The sequence below is a fragment of the Balaenoptera musculus genome, chromosome 4, assembly GCF_009873245.2.
Source record: "Balaenoptera musculus isolate JJ_BM4_2016_0621 chromosome 4, mBalMus1.pri.v3, whole genome shotgun sequence".
NCBI lineage: Eukaryota > Metazoa > Chordata > Mammalia > Artiodactyla > Balaenopteridae > Balaenoptera > Balaenoptera musculus.
In genome coordinates, this window is record NC_045788.1 from 74,120,240 (window position 1) to 74,135,350 (window position 15,111).

General features: G+C 35.5%; 1 protein-coding gene across 4 annotated transcripts in view; it reads left to right on the forward strand.

The window, feature by feature from the left end:
- ZNF148 (zinc finger protein 148) overlaps positions 1-15,111 on the forward strand; it is a 131,338-nt gene that overhangs the window by 23,906 nt on the left and 92,321 nt on the right. For 2 of the 4 annotated variants that reach the window (XM_036850084.1, XM_036850085.1), the window contains exon 2: positions 8,430-8,510. The exons of the other annotated variants lie outside the window; for them this stretch is intronic. The gene's annotated coding sequence lies outside the window, so the exon portion shown is untranslated. The remainder of the gene's footprint in view (positions 1-8,429; positions 8,511-15,111) is intronic. 4 annotated transcript variants of the gene reach the window in all.

Here is a 15,111-nt window from a genome sequence, read left to right on the forward strand (position 1 = left end):
CCTGTTTTGGGTTTGCTCACTTTTTTGGATCTGTAAGTTTGTATTTGTCACATATGAGAAGGTTTTTGCCGTCTTTTCTTTAAATACTGTTTCAGCCCCTCTCTGTTTCTCCTGTTTCTGGGACTCCAGTGATAAGAATGTTGGATCTTTTGTTATTGGCCCACAGGTTGCTAAGAATCTATTAGTTTTTTTTTTTCAGTCTTTTTTCTATCTGTTTTTCAGATTGGGTTAATTCTGTTTTTCTGTCTCAAATTCAGTGATTCTCTTCCCTGTTATCTCCATGGTTGTATTGAGCCTATCTAGCAAGTTTTAAAGTTTCATGTTATAGTACTTATTAGTTCTGTAATTTTTAGTTCTGTAATTTTCTTTTGCTTCTTTTTTATAACTTCTGTTTCTTTGCTGAGATTTTCCATTCTTTTCACGTGTTTCAGGAGAACTTATAATTAATTGCTGAGACATTTTATTATGGTGCTTTAAAATCCTTTTCAAATAATTCCAACATCTGACTCATCTCTGTATTGGCCTTGGTTGATTATCCTTTCTCACTCATGTTGGGATTTTCTTGTGTCATTTTCTGTGTTATATATTATGTTAGGAGGCTCTGGTCCCTATTTACAGTTTTTATTTTAGCATGCGGTCACCCTGTTTAGGTTTAGTGTACAGGTCTTGGCCCACTTTTATGACTTTGGTTCTAATGGCAGTTTAATTTTCAGAGCCTTTGTGGTTGGCTTGGTTTATCTGATGCTGTTGGGGCTCCCACTGGTCCTTGCTGATGCTGCCTGAGAGAATAGAAGACATTACCTCCTATCAGGCTTTTGGGTGTCTCTAGATGGGAGAGGATTGTGGTGGGATCCTCCTCCTGGTACCCACCTCAAACCTCCAATTCTTCACTGTCCCCATGTCTCTGGGTGAGAGGGAGAGTCTTGGCGCAAACTGAGATGCTTGAACTGGCTGGGTCCCTGAGTTCTGCCCACTTGCCTCAGTATTTCTAGGTGGAAAACAGGAGTTTCAGGTCATGTGGGGATGGAAGAGTTGCTTCCCCTTTCTGGCCTTTGTTGTTGACTGGGCTTCCAGTTGATATCCCTTGCTTGACATTGTAGAGGGACTCCTGTTTAGTTTGGGGGAGGAGTGTGGCTGTCTGGTCTACCTTCTGTTGCTGAATTGGTGGTCAGGAAATGCCAGTCTGGGTTGCCTTCTTCTGTTGGGTCTGGGGACATAAAACACTCTGCTGCTTTTCTGTTTCTGTAGTCTTGGAGTCCCAAACTGGTTAGCTGCCTGCTTACCAGTTTTCATAGTTTTCTTTCACTTGTCTCTGGTGTTATTCCCCTGGTTTAACATGGTGTTTAGTGAGGAGGGGCAGGGAAAAAGAGAGCTATGCCATCTTACCTAGACTGGAAGTTCAGATTCCTTAATTTTTGTGAACCTGCATCATCTCCACCCAGCGAGTTATTTCAACTTTGAAAATAATGGTTTATGGCCATGTGCTTTGTGAACTTCTAAGCACAATGTTGCTTCAATTATAAACCACAGTACTGGACCCCTAGGAAGGTTTTGGAAGGTCAGTCATAAGCAGTTCAAGAGGGTGCCAGGGAATAGATGCATGCAATTTACTAGGCATCTATCACATAAACTGAATTTTTTTTTTTTTTTTTTATAAATTTATTTATTTTTTATTTATTTATTTTTGGCTGTGTTGGGTCTTCGTTTCTGTGCGAGGGCTTTCTCTAGTTGCGGCAAGTGGGGGCCACTCTTCATCGCGGTGCGCGGGCCTCTCACTGTCGCGGCCTCTCTTGTTGCGGAGCACAGGCTCCAGACGCGCAGGCTCAGTAGTTGTGGCTCACGGGCCCAGTTGCCCCGCGGCATGTGGGATCTTCCCAGACCAGGGCTCGAACCCGTGTCCCCTGCATTGGCAGGCGGATTCTTAACCACTGCGCCACCAGGGAAGCCCACATAAACTGAATTTTGTAGTATAGTTAATTAAAATGAAATTGTGAATTCTGGTATCTTCTTCAAAGATGTGTTTATTTTATGGATTATTTGTATTTAAGGTATTTAATAATTCCAGTAATATATAATAGTATTTTAATATTTTTTTTTTTAAAGGAATTCCTTTATTTTTATTATTTATTTATTTATTTTTGGCTGAGTTGGGTCTTCGTTTCTGTGCAAGGGCTTTCTCTAGCTGCGGCAAGCTGGGGCCACTCTTCATCGCGGTGCGCGGGCCTCTCACTATCGCGGCCTCTCCTGTTGCGGAACACAGGCTCCAGATGCGCAGGCTCAGTAATTGTGGCTCACGGGCCTAGTTGCTCCGTGGCATGTGGGATCCTCCCAGACCAGGGCTCGAACCCGTGTCCCCTGCATTGGCAGGCAGATTCTCAACCACTGTGCCACCAGGGAAGCCCTAGTATTTTAATATTAGTAAATATTTTTCAAAACAAATTTGGAAAATCTTGTATTATGCAGCCAGTTTAATCTGTTTCTAATTCATAGGTTGAAAAGGAAAGATAAAATGTCCTGCTTTTTACATTCCCTAGTTTTCTAATTGAGAGTAAAGTGGACCCAAATAAGAAAATGTCTATTCTACATTAGTAGAAGCTAGTGCTTCTAAATGATGAGTTAACTTGTTAAATCAACTACTACTGTTTATTTGGCTGCCCCGTGCGGCATGCAGGATCTTAGTTCCCTGACCAGGGATCGAACTGTGCCCCCCTGCAGTGGAAGCACAGAGTCTTAACCACTGGACTGCCAGGGAAGTCCCAACTACTACTATTTTTAAAAAATCTCACATATTACGTGAATTGTTCAAACTAATATAGTTACTGCAGTGGAAGCACAGAGTCTTAACCACTGGACTGCCAGGGAAGTCCCAACTACTACTATTTTTAAAAAATCTCACATATTACATGAATTGTTCAAACTAATATAGTTACTGCAGTTACAGAGAAATCACTGGGCTTCTTTGCAGCCACTTCTTGAGGTACTCTCAGATTGACTCTGATGGCAAATCTTAGATTTCTAATCAGATTAAAAATCATTTCTTTTATGTGTGGACACACCTCTACATTGTGTCTAGTGCCTTATGTAGTTCTGGGCATGTGTTTTAGAGGAGATAAGAGTGACTGACTCTAGTATTGAATAAGGTAAAATTGTCAGAAAATGAGCTTTTTAATGGACCATTTACATGTTTTTAAATGAGAGTATTTAATTATATTTCATATTAGAAGTAATAATTCCAGTTCCCTCTTGTTATTTTTGGTTTTTAATAATATTTTAACATGTTTTTATTCATGAAGAATTGACACTTAAAAATAAAATTTAAATAGTTAAACTTTAATTTTCAAATGTATTCCTATAATCTTTTCTAGGGTTTCCTTAGTTATTATTACAGTAGGATAATTTTTGTGTTATGAAAATCAGATGAATTTAATTTTTTGTTTATTTACATGGTAACTATTACTGTAGATAGCATTTTAATTTCAAAGTTTATGTTCATTGATCTTATCCTTACTTCAAAGATGTTTATTTTTGACTCTCAGAATATTGTTAAGAGTAACATTAAATATATCAATATTTTAACTCGGGAATGACCTTTCCTGTTGTGCTATGTTAAAGTAGACATTTATTTGGAGGCAGAGGATCTGGTTGAAGTCTTTGCCGTGACAGGTGTTGTGTAACCATGGGTACTTAACCTCTTGAACCTCAGTTTCATCATCTATAGAATGGAGGCAAACAATAATACCTGCCTAGGTAATTGTGTGTGTAGGGGGTGTCCCGTGAAATATGACACTTGAAAGCACTTTTTAAACTGTGAAGTACTTTAATCAGAGCATGCTTGTAACGTTTTTGAGGAGATCATTTGAAAACTGACCTGAGTGATCTTGATCATCATAGTGCAAAATATTTTATGATTATTTACAAAATTGGTATGTATTCAAGTAAAAATTCATGTAAAAATAAAGCAGCTTTTCCTTGAGTTTAGTGGTTTACTATTCTTAAAAACTAATTTCTATTGGTGAATTTGGGGAAGGATTACATAGTTGCTTGATAGTTTATCATCCCCTCTGTGATAAGGTTAGCTTTTGGAAGGTGTCTTTCCTCAACAGGTGACTTGGATTTAAAGGTTAGGTTTGTCTCTTTAGTGGTTTATAGTCTAAGGATTTTCTAAAAATGCTTATACTGTTGTGTTTTCTAACGTGGGTAGAGAGTTGGTTTCTTATTTGACAAATGTTTACTGGTTAGGTGATTTAAAAAGGTCAAGGGCAGGTGAACGTTTTCAGTTGGTGCCTTTATTTTACTCACTTTGGCCAACTTTTTTTTTTTTTTTTTAAATGGTGAAGGTTTTTTTTTTATTTTTAAAATTTATTTTATCTATTTATTTATCTTTGGCTGCGTTGGGTCTTCGCTGCTGCACGCGGGCTTTCTCTAGTTATGGTGAGTGGGGGCCACTCTTCAGTGCGGCCCACAGGCCCCCGATTGTGGTGTCCTCCCTTGCCACAGAGCATGGGCTGTAGGTGTGCAGGCTTCAGTAGTTGTGGCATGTGGGCCCAGCAGCCGTGGCTCGCGGCTCCAGAGCGCAGGCTCAGCAGCTGTGGTGCACAGGCTCAGTCGCTCTGCGGCATGTGGGATCCCCCCGGACCAGAGATCGAACCCGTGTCCCCTGCACCGGCAGGCAGACTCCCAACCACTGTGCCACCAGGGAAGCCCACGGCCAACTGTTTTTTAAGAATTTATTTGATTACCCCTTTGTAGGACTTTCTTTCTTAATCAAGTGGGTTAACTACATTGATTGTGAAATTTATAAGATTTTGGCTTAATTTTTGGTGAAGGTAGAAATGGAAAATTGTTCTAGAAAGACCTGGTTAGGGCAGTTTCTGGGGTGGGTGGTTTGAATTTTTGGAGCTTTCATTCCTCCTTAGGATGGATCTGGTCATGAATAGTACACTCTGAGTTCTAACAACTTTAATTGTCAAAGCAGGTAGTGTAAATTAAAAGAACACATATGTCTACTTTGTTACTGTGTAGAAATTCTAACCATATTCATAGAAATCTCTTGCCTGGAACAAACTTTTTTCCTTTACCTTTTTTTTTAAAAAAAAAACATTGTTCAGAAAGCATTATTAAATCACAAAAGTAAAACTAATGTAAAAGTAGAATTTAACTAATTACTTTCAAATATGATCTAGTTAAAAGATGCTAAAGGACTTGAAGCATTTTTCCTCTCAGATTCTTAAAGCCATGGTGGTAGTGATGAGGAGGAGGAGGTGATAGCACAGTAGATTGTGGAGTGCCTGCTAACCATTATAAAGACTTTGGTTCTGTCACTTACTAATTTTATAACCTTTGGTGAGTTAGTTAACCCTTCAGTTTTTTCTTCTGTGAAATGTGAATAATACTAGCACCAACCTCATAGGTTTGTTTTTTGTATTAAGTTAGTTAATATCTGCAAAGACCTAGGAACACTACTGAGCAAAGTCCAAAGCATATGGTATTCATTTTATTCTTAAATGTGGAGCCAACATTAAAAGGTCACTTCTTCCTTTTCTTTTGGAAAGGTAACAGAGGGAGAATTAATTGACCCCTGCTTTGATTTTCCTATGATAAATTGCTTAAACTTCAGTTATAGCGCTTAACACATTATATTATCATCACTAACATTATTTCTTGTATGTTTACCATCCTTGCTAGATTATGAACTCCTTTGGGCAGAGACCATGATATTTTATGCATGTCTTAGGAATCTTAGATAGTGTTGCATATACATATCAGTTGATCAAAAATGTTGATTCAGTTAATGACAAAAATGTTGGCCTGAATAATGAATCAGACCACCTGCTGGTAAATACATTGAAATCCTGCCAGTCTGTCAGAACTAAATAATGGACGGGTAGTAGCTAACGGTCCCTGAAAAATGTATCATTTATTTTCTTCCTTAATCTGTATTTTGTCTTAATTTGATTATACCTGCACAAGTGATTATTATTATTTTTTTAAAAATAAATTTATTTATTTTATTTATTTATTTTTGGCTGGTTGGGTCTTCGTTGCTGTGCGTGGGCTTTCTCTAGTTGCGGTGAGCGGGCTTCTCATTGCGGTTGCTTCTCATTGCAGAGCATGGGCTTCAGTAGTTGTGGCTCGCGGGCTCTAGAGCGCAGGCTCAGTGGTTGTGGCGCATGGGCTTAGTTTCTCCGCGGCATGTGGGATCTTCCCAGACCAGGGCTCGAACCTGTGTCCCCTGCATTGGCAGGCGGATTCTTAACCAGTGTGCCACCAGGGAAGCCCCTGCACAAGTGATTATAATCAGGGAATAATTAGCCAGCAAAATCTTAAAATAGAGGAATTGCTAAGCAGGAATATTCAGTCACTTCTAAAGTAGGGGAAGTGGGGCAGGGAAAGAGGAAGATCTTAGCTGATCATTGGGTGGTTGCCCAAGTAACTTTATATCTTTCTTTTTGTACTTACAGGGTCGTAGTTTCCAGCCTGGTAGATTCTTTTCTTTTCCCCATTTTTGGTGGAGAGGGGTGGTAGAGGAGAAGGAGGGATAGAGACTTGGAAGGATAAGTGAAATTGGTAGATGATGCTAAATGAATTAGGTTTCCAGAGACAGAGACTATGTGGCAGGTGAGTTAGGGGGAATTCTGGGTTTCCATGGTAGAGGAAAGGTTGTGATGGGAAAGACATTACAAAATTTCTGTTTATAGATTCGGACTTTCAGGTTATATTATTTTGTACATTTGAGGGATGTGTGTATGTGGGAGTGAGGCATGCTGCTTTTTCCTTCTTGCTTCACTATTTTATTTTTGTTTCCTCCCTCTTTTAACGTACCTAGTTATAGTCTTTGATGTGTGACAGCGTTAATTTAGAGCTTTCAATAAAAAGTGATGCAAGGTGAGTAGGCTTTCTGTGAAAATGTTTTCAACAGAATATTAACATCTCAAAAACGTTTGTCCAGCTGTATATGTTACCATTATTATGTGATGACATAAGTAATAATGTTTTGATTGTGGACTAGATAAATCCAGTCAACTTTAAAAGACTCATAATGTAATACCAAAGTCGCTAATGTCTAAAGACATTTTTATTTCCCATATATAGACTTTACCATGTCGTTTCTGTTCAACTTTATTCCTGTGAACTGTGTTGGAAATTCTAAAAGTTGAATACAGTAAAGAACGTAGAATGGTGATAGCAGTGTAGTGCAGATACAGTTTTATTTTACTTTACCTGTTTTTAATAGTGTCTACCACAATAATATAGTTTTATGGCTTTTATTATCTTTTTGATACTAACACTATAGAAAATATATATTTAAAAGTAGTTTTAAGTAACTGAGAGGAATGGCATATATGCTCTTTTGAATGCTTGGGAACAAAACTTTGAGGCAGGCAATTAAGAGCTTAGTAGAAATAAATTATTTTAAATAGATTTTTTGTTCGTAACTAGTTTTAGCAACAAAGCTACTGACTGGCTAAGGACTAGAAAATGCTGAATTATCAGAAATGCTGTAATGTTTGTAATCCCTTGATAAAATTATGTAAACACAGGTTAGAATTAATATACTTGGTTATTTTCTGAAGATTTAGAGTTTCTTTAATTGTCCTGCTTTTATATTTATAGCTTATTTATTTGCAGGGTATTTATTGAGTCCTAAAAATGTGTTTAGGCTATTATATAAAATGCTTTTTTATTTCTGAATAAAAGTTATATTTGGCCTATTCTTTGTTTCTAATAAAATTTCAGCTTTCAGTCCTCATTATCTCCATTTCATATACCAGGAAAACATATCCCAGTTGCAGGAAGAAAATTATATATGTCCAATATCAATGCAATACCAACATGGAGTGTTAATTTTCTGTATTAGTCCTGTTGAAAGATTGATTATAGACATTAAAAAAATATTTATGGACCATTTTAACATTATTAAATATCTTTGCCTTGAAAATTTTAAATACTTAACATTTTTGTATTTTCAAAAACTATATTCTTAAAATAATTGGACTTTGACCTCAGGGAAATGTTACTCTGGGATTTTAACAGGAACTAGTACTATTTGAGTAATTGAGAACATCAACATATGATTTTAGTGAAATACATTTTGTGCCTTCCTTCCTATTTTAAGTTGTTTATGATAATTCTAGTTTATTACCCTGATTTTAAAGAAATCCTAATCCTCAGCTAGAAGTTAAATTTGGAAAAGTCCAGTTAGTGTCTGGGTCATTTCTTTTCTTCATGATATCATTCAGCACTGATGGGTCATTACAGTTGAACTAAGTGTTCTAAGTGAAGTAATTTTATTTATTCCAACAGTGTCTACTGTGGAAAGAATTTTGTCAGATTTAGCACATTTTGATATACCTATTTTACCTGACTTTAAGAATATGTCTAATCCTGATTTTTGGGGGGGCATAACCTGTATTTTTGTACTTTTATAGGATAGAGGGAGGAATCAACAGCTTGGAAATTCGGCCAAGTGATCTGGCGGGATGGGCATTTGCCTGACCTATTTTGTAGAGGTAATCCAGCGCTGTTTTACTCAACCTCTAATTTTTACCTGTGATAGATGCCCATATACTTGAACATGAACACACCTATCACAGCTGTTGGGTAGTACTCTGCATTTACTGGACATTACCTTTTTCTTTTATACTTGCTTATATATAGCGTGAATATTACATATACATAGCATGATATCACTATATACAGATATGAACATCTATACATTGGAAAGAATTAATGTTATTAGTTCTGTATGAAGACCGTTATCTTTTCTCACTTAACAAGATTACTTGCATTTCTCTTTTTTAGGCCCAGGTTCCCTTATTTTAGGAAGAACCATGATCCTCTCCTGTCTTGTTGGGCTATGTTGGTACATATATTAGACCTGTGCTTTTATCTTTCAAACAAAGTGAAAGAAAATTAAATATTTCACAGTTTTCAGGGTATTTACACATTTGTCAATGGCACATATTCTTATGTCATTATTAATGATCATAAAAATTCAAAGATTCTCATAAATTGTATTTGTTTTGAGAACTCTTTTAAAGCGAAGGTGTGAAATTATTAGCAGTTTTAGTGGCCATATTTTAAGATTTTGTTAAACACTTCTCACTTCTTACCCAGGTTTATTATAAGAGGAATATACACTTATGCAGTAGAGAATCTTATAATGTAAAAAATTTTTTAAAGTCTTTTCTTATTCCCATTTACTGTTAACATTTGTGTGTGTGTGTGTGTGTGTGTGTGTGTGTGTGTGTATCATTACAGACATTTTCCATTATATATGCAGAAATTTATATGTATACCTATATTTACATAATTTTTTATAAAAATGAGATCACACCATACATGTTGTTTATTAGCAGCATGTCTTTTTTGTTGTTAGCTTCTGTATCTTTGCATATCATTCCTTCTTATTTCATTCTGTGTAGTATTCCTATATTTGGATGTACTGTAATTATTTTAACTAGACTCCTATTTATGGATATTTAGGTTAAGTTTTTTTGCAGTAATAAATGGGAATATAGTGAATATTCTTGGATACATCTTTGCACATATTATTTAAAAATATATTTGTAGTATAAATTCCTAAAGGAAAAATTGTTGGGTCAAGAAGTGTGTACATTTAATAATTTGGTGGCTGAATTGCCCAACTAAAAAGATTACCCCAACATCAGTAGTCTGGGAAAATGAGAATCTGTTTATCTCTTTGATAATACTAGCTACTGTCAAACTTTTAGTATTTGTCAGTTTTTTGTTGTTTAGTATTGCTTTTCAAAATTTCATTGTGAGTTTCAACATTTTTTTCCCCATTATTATTGGCTATATATATATTTTCAGTTATCTGTTTGGTCATGCATTAGGCAGATGGTTTTTACTCAGGTTTTGCTTATCTTTTGATTTTGTTTTTGCCTTGTTGAAGTTTTAATTTTGTATGATTGAATTTAGTGATCTTTTTCTTCAGGGCTGGGGTGGGGGTGGGGTTTCCTGTGTAAGGTTTAAAAGGTCTCCCCCACTGATTGTAGGACTCGTTTTTCCCTCCACATTATAACATCTCTGAATGACGTGAATTGTTGGCTTGTCATGGTTTGGCATTGTTTTTTTCTAAGTGACAAAATTAGTTGTGTTTCTTATGATTGGTAGTTTTAGCTTGGTAGTTTTAGATTCAGTGAACTTGAAAAGTTATATGGGTTTTCTATTACTTTTTATGGTTTAAATTGTTTAAAATCTTGATTTATATTGAATATATTTGGTATAAGCAATAAATGTAGAGATCAGCTTTACTTTTTTCCAGATGGCTTACCATTTGTCCTCATTCCCGTTATTGAATGATGCATTTCTTTTCTACATATTTGAAATGCCACATTTATCATATACTGAATTTCCATGGTTTTTTTTTTTTTGGATGGGTGGGGTCCTGTTCCTGAAATCAGTTCAGTTCATCTGCCTGCTTGTTTTTTGTACTGAGAATTCAGTAAAGGAACTGCTTATGAAATCAATTATACATAAATGATTTTTTAATACAAATAGTAAAATTAGGGCTAATAAAGGAAGAAGAGGTATACATTCACAGTAACAACTAAAAAGATAAAATACCTGGGAGAAATCTACTTGAAAAAAATTTTAAAACTCTACTGAGGGATAAGACAGAAAATTTGAATCAATTCAGATTTTTTTTTTAAACATTTTTTATTTCTTTAATGTTGTATCTATTTTATTTATTTATTTTTGGCTGCATTGGGTCTTTGTTGCTGCGCACAGGCATTCTCTAGTTGCGGCGAGTGGGGGCTACTCTTCTTTGTGGTGCGCGGACTTCTCATTGTGGTGGCTTCTCTTGTTGTGGAACACGGGCTCTAGGTGCACGGGCTTCAGTAGTTGTGGCTCGCGGGCTCTAGAGTGCAAGCTCAGTAGTTGTGGCACACAGGCTTAGTTGCTCCGTGGCACGTGGGATCTTCCAGACCAGAGCTCGAACCCGTGTCCCTTGCATTGACAGGTGGATTCTTAACCACTGTGCCACTAGGGAAGCCCTCAGCTCAAATTTTTAATAGGAAGATGTGATATAAAGCTGTCATTTCACTATAGAAATATAATTGATTTTTCTTTATTTATCTAATATCTTGTGCCCTTGCTGAACTTGTTTATCAGTTCTCAGTGGCGGTGGCCTTGCTGAACTTGTTTATTCGTTCTTGTAGCTCTTTTGTGGATTCATTGGGAAATTTCTATATACAAGATCGCATCGCTAGAGAATAAAGACAGTTTTATTTCGTCTTTTCTAATCTAGATGCCATTACTTGATCAACTGATTGCTTGGTTGGTTGGTTGGTTGATTGATTGATTTTGCCTGCTCTGTTTTACTAGCTAGAACCTTTAGTACAATGTTGAATAGAAGTGGTGAAAATGGACATCCTCATTTTTAGGAGGAAAGCATTCAGTGTTTAACCAGTAAGCAAGATGTTAGTTTTTTGTTTTTGTTTTTTTTTTTGTAGATACCTTTTATCAGTTTGAGGAAGTTCTCTTCTAGTCTTAGTTTGTTGAGATTTTTTTTATCATGAGTAAGTGTTGAATTTTGTCAAATTCTTCTTTGTTTATTGAGATAACCAACCATGTGGTTTTTGTCCTTTAGTCTCTTAACATGGTGTATTACATTAATTGATTTTCAGGTGTTAAACCACCATTGCCTTCCTGGGGTAAATATTACTTGGTCTTGGTGTATATATAGGCCTTTTTTTATCTGTTGCTAGATTCAGTTTACTAATATTTTGTAAGGATATTGTATCTATGTTTATGAGAGACATTGGAGTGTAGTTTTTATGTGATGTCTTTATATCAAAGAAACTCTGGCTTTATAGATTGAGTTGCAAAATGTACACTCTTCCTCTGTTTTGTGAAGGAGTTTGTGAAGGATTGGTATTTCCCCCTTAAAATATTTGATGGAATTCATCAGTGAGGCCATTTCTTTGTGGGCAGATTTTAAATACTAACTCAGTTTGTTATATTCAGATTTTTCTGTTTCCTCTTTCATTAGTTTATGTGTCAGTAATATATGTCTTTTTAGGAATTTCATAAAAGTTGTTTAATTTGTTGGCATATATCTGTTTATAATATTCCTTCCCGTATAATTCTTTTAATTTTTGTGAGGTCAGCGGTAATATCCCTTCTTTCATTCCTAATTTTGGTAATTTGTGTTTTTTCTCTTTGTTGTTGGTCAGTCTTCCTAAAAGTTTGTAAATTTTTTGGATCTTTTTTTAAAAAACAAGTTATTCTCTGTCTTCCTGTTTTGTATTTTATTTATTTCTGCTCTAAATTTTCAATATATTTTTCAGCTTGCTTTAGGGTTTAGTTGGCTCTTTTTCTTTTAAAAAAATATTTTAATTAATTAATTGATTAATTAATTATTTATGGCTGCATTGGGTCTTAGTTGCAGCATGTGGGATCTTCGTTGAGGCGTGCGGGATCTTTCCTTGTGGTCTGTGGACTTCTTTCTAGTTGTGGCGTGCAGGTTTTTTCTCTTCTCTAGTTGTGGCGTGCAGGCTCCAGGACACGTGAGCTCTGTAGTTGTGGCATGTGGGCTCCAGAGTGCATGGGCTCTGTAGTTTGCTGCACGCGGGCTTTCCAGTTGAGGTGCACGAGCTCAGTAGTTGTTGCACACGGGCTTAGCTGCCCTGCAGCATGTTCTACCCTGCAACCTAGTTCCCCTGACCAGGGATCAAACCCGCATCCCCTACATTGGAAGGTGGATTATTTACCACTGGACCACCAGGGAAGTCCCCTAGTTTACTCCTTTTCTGATTTATTAAAGTGGGGGCTCATGTCATTGATTTGAGGCTCCTCTTTTTTTCAGTATACTTAAAGTTATATAATTCCTTCTAAGTACTGCTTGAGCTGCATCCCATTGATTTTGATGTGTTTGTTTTTGTTTTCATTCAGTTAAAAATATTCTCTAACATCTCTTTTAATTTCTTTTTTGACCCATATATTATTCAGAATTGTGAAGTTTAATTTTCAAACACTTGAGAATTTTCCAGTTTCTAACTTAGTTGATATCTACTTTAATTCTGTTATGGTTGGAGAACATACTTTGTGTGACTTCAGTCCTTTTACATTTATGAGGCTTGTTTAGTGGCCTAGCATTTGGTCTGTCCTGGAGAGTGTGTACCTGACAACAGTATGTATTCTGTTGTTTGCTGGAGTTTTCTATATGCCAACTCTAGGTATAGTTGGTTGAGAGTGTGGTTCACGTTTTCTATATGTTTGTTAATTTGCTGTATAGTTATTCTGTCAATTGCTTAGAGTGGGGTATTGAAATCTCCAATGCTAATTGTTGAATTTTCTATTTTCTTTTCAATAATGTTAGTTATTATTTTATTTTTTAGGGCTCTTCATTATTTTAGGGTTTATAATTATTATAATATTTTCCTAATTTATTGACTGTCATTTTGCAATATCTTTCTTCATTTCCAGTAATATTTGTCTTAAAATCTATTTTGTCTAATACTAATATAATCATGCCATCTCTCTTATGGTTACTCTTTCCATAGTATATATATCCTTGTTCCGAATCTTTTTACTTTCAGTCTTGAATTTAAAGTGTGTCTCTTGTTGACAGCACATAGTTGAATCTTGTTTTTGTCCAATCTGACAGTCTCTGCCTTTCCATTGGGCTGTCTAGACATTCATATTTAATTATGGTCATGGTTGGATTTACATTTGCCATTTGTTTTATATATGTCTCTTATGGTTTTTGTTTCTCTGTGCTTCCTTTGCTGCCTTCTTTTGTGTTAAATGTTTTTTAGTGTGCCATATTAATTACTCTATTGATGTCTTTTCTAAATAGAATTTAAGATATTTTCTTTGTGATTGCTATGGTGTTTACATTATACATTTTAACAGTTTGCTTAATATTAACACTAAGTCAGTATTAGTAAAATATAGGAACTTTGCTCCAGTATAGCTCCATTTTCTCCTTCCTCTATTGTGCCACAACTGTTATATATGTATATTACATCCATATATGCTATAAACCCAGCAATACAGTGTTATAACCATTGCTTTATAGATTCTTATGTTTTTTTAAAGATGTTAAGAGAAGAAATGAGAAAAATGTATTTTATAGAGTTTTTTAGTTTAACCCACATATTTACCATTTCTGGTGCTCTTTTCTTCCTGTGTATTTAAGTCTGGTGTCATTTCCTTTCAACTTGATGGACTTCCTTTAGTATTTCTTGTATGGCAGGTCTGCAAAAAATTCTCTCAGTCTTTGTTCATCTGAGACTTTGTTTATTATGCCTTCCTTTTTGAACGGTAGTTTTGCTGCCTTCTTGATTGACAGGTGTTTTCTTTCAGCACTTTGAGAATGTGATCCCACTGTCTTCTGGCTTCTGTTGTTTCTGATCGAAAGTCAGCTGTTAATCGTATTGTGGTTCCCTGCACATGCTGAGTAATTTTTCTCTTTATGCTTGCATGATTTTTCTCCTTGTGTTTGTTTTTAACAGTTTGGCTATGATGTGTCTAGGTGTGTCTCTTTGTAATTATTCTCCATGAGATTCATTGAACTTCTAAGACCCATAGATTTGATTTCTTCTAAAAAATCAAATTTCGAAAATTTTCTGGTGGTGGTTTATTAAAAAAATTTTTTTTTCCCCTGCCCTTTCTCTCCTCTGGAACTCCAGAAATGTTGATAAGTTGTTCTCTGAGGCTCTGTTCAGTTTTCTTCAATTTTTTTTCCTCACTGTTCTTCAGATTGGATAGTTTCTACTGATATATCTTCAAGGTCATCTATTTTCTTCTGCCATCTTGAATCCTGTAGTAAATTTTTTGTTTTAGTTATTATACTTTTCAACTTCAGAATTTCCATGTGGTTCTTTTACATAAATTCTGTACCCTTATTGAGAATTTCTTATCTGTTGATTGTTTTCATAATTAAAAAAAAGTTAAAGGTGGGTTCTTTTTTAACATGTCTATAATAAATGTTTTGAAATCTTTGCTTAAACCAACATCTGGGGATGCTCAGAAACTGTTTGTCGTGATTGCTATTTTTCATTAACGTGGGTCACATTTTTCTTTTCTTTCTTTCTTTCTTTTTTTTGGTACACCTTATAATTTGTTGTTGAAAACTGG